Below are 2,104 nucleotides of genomic sequence, written 5' to 3'. Positions count from 1 at the left end.
AACAGAATATTATTTAAAGTAGTAAAGATACCTAATACATACAGAAAAAGAATATAATAATTATATAATTATATATATAATTTTATACTTATCTTACATATTTTTTTTCTTACTGGAGTACTTCATTCGTTATTCTCATACATGTAGCATGGATATAATACCTATATCTATAATTATTATTTCGTAATTTTCAAAAATTACAAATAAATATTACAATTTATAATTCGACAATAATTTCGACAGTAAGTAGTTCTTCAAAGAATTCAATACATTCGATTCTATATAAAATTATTAATTCATTCATTTTTAAGAAAATTCTGTAATATATTGAACAAACTACGTAAACACTAGAGAATTTAATAAGTAAAAATATAATATAAAAATAATAATGAATAGAATAAATAAATGAATGGAAAAACATATATCTTAGAATGTTCTTTAGTGTATTAATATTTTAAAATAAAACGTTTCTTCAAATCAGTTTTTGTAAACTGATGATTTTTGTAAATTACGAAATAAAAATCAATATTCCCGATTCAATTTTAAATCATTCAGTCACTTTTAATTAGTCTTTACAAATTATAAGAAATATCAGAAAATAAGAAAATCACAAAGTTGTTAAAGAAACATACCTACTATCTATATGCTTAACGCCTCGAAAGAATAAAGAAAAACAAGAAATATAGAGAAATATGAATAATACCGTATTGTTGAGATAGACAGATTAGCATAATCCATTAGAATAAAATATCTTGTGAACTGATTAATTTTTTTGATAATTTTATATTAAGATTTCATATATAAAATTATTTATTTTTCATATAAAAATGTAATTTAATTATTTAAAAAAATCATATATAATTTTATATAAAGGAAATATTGATTGATTTAATAAAAATTTTATAAAAATATTTTAAAAATTATGCTATAAAATAAGTTAATATCATATCTGCCTTCAAAAGCAATAGATATTTAATTGAAAAACATTCTATTAAAAGTTAAAAAATGATTTTATATATTTTTTTTAATTTCGTCATTTCTTTTTTCTTCACCTCATTTATGTAAAATGCACGTACAAGTGCATATAAGCAATACTCAATATACATCCACATAAATTTAATAATTTAGTATATGTGTACACGTATGTTCATTAACATACATGTGCATATATTAAGTGGGAAAAAGTTCGTAGCGTTTTTAAATACCATCTAATCAGAAAAACGCCACGAATTTTTTTCCACACCTAATATGTATATGTAATAAATATTATATATCCATAATCTTATATGTTTATATATGTACCCATACAGCACAAATCAATCTAATAATATTGAAGCAACATTGTAAACATTGCAACAATGTTGCTGCAAATTTTATGCTATATAGGAAGCAATACTCAATATATATCGTATATAATATATCTCGTGCCTCATAACTCTTAATTAATATTTCTGGAAGTGAAAGAAGATAAAATTTTAATCTAAATGTTTTCCTAATTTTGGCTCAAATCATTATTTATCAAGTTATTAATGATTAAGGTTGATCAACAAGATTGATCAGATTGCGCCCAGCCGGAATACGAAGGAGTACATCATATCAAAGAACTCCTCGCTCTTATTGTACATTCTCCCGATTACAATTTTATTATAATTTTTCATATTGACTAAATCTAATCTGATCGATCAACTTTAATCGTTAATAACTCGGTAAATAATGATCTAACCCAAAATTGGGAAAGGAACTTTTAGTTTAAATCTACATAAGACGCAAAATTAAAATTTCATCCTTTTTCACTGCCAGAAATATTAATTAAGAATTGTGGGACATTCTATATATTCATATATGATTGCGAAATTAGTCGGTCGAACAATTTGAAGAAATCATCGATATATAGCCGATAATTTCATAAAATTGTAAATTTAAATGTAAACTGAGAAAACAATTTTTGTAAATTAAACTTCAGAGTCAAATGTATTAAAATATTTAAAAATTTCTATATACATATGTATGTATATATGTATAAGCAATACTCAATATACACACACACACACACACACACACACACACACACACACACACACAACAAATAATATAGTATACATAC

General features: G+C 22.9%; 1 protein-coding gene across 1 annotated transcript in view; it reads right to left on the bottom strand.

The window, feature by feature from the left end:
• Positions 1-2,104, bottom strand: part of LOC105626506 (uncharacterized protein DDB_G0283697-like) — a 15,249-nt gene that overhangs the window by 8,702 nt on the left and 4,443 nt on the right. The window lies entirely within an intron of this gene.

The sequence above is a fragment of the Atta cephalotes genome (assembly GCF_000143395.1).
Source record: "Atta cephalotes unplaced genomic scaffold scaffold00005, whole genome shotgun sequence".
Taxonomy (NCBI): domain Eukaryota; kingdom Metazoa; phylum Arthropoda; class Insecta; order Hymenoptera; family Formicidae; genus Atta; species Atta cephalotes.
This window is presented reverse-complemented; position numbering and strand designations above follow the sequence as displayed.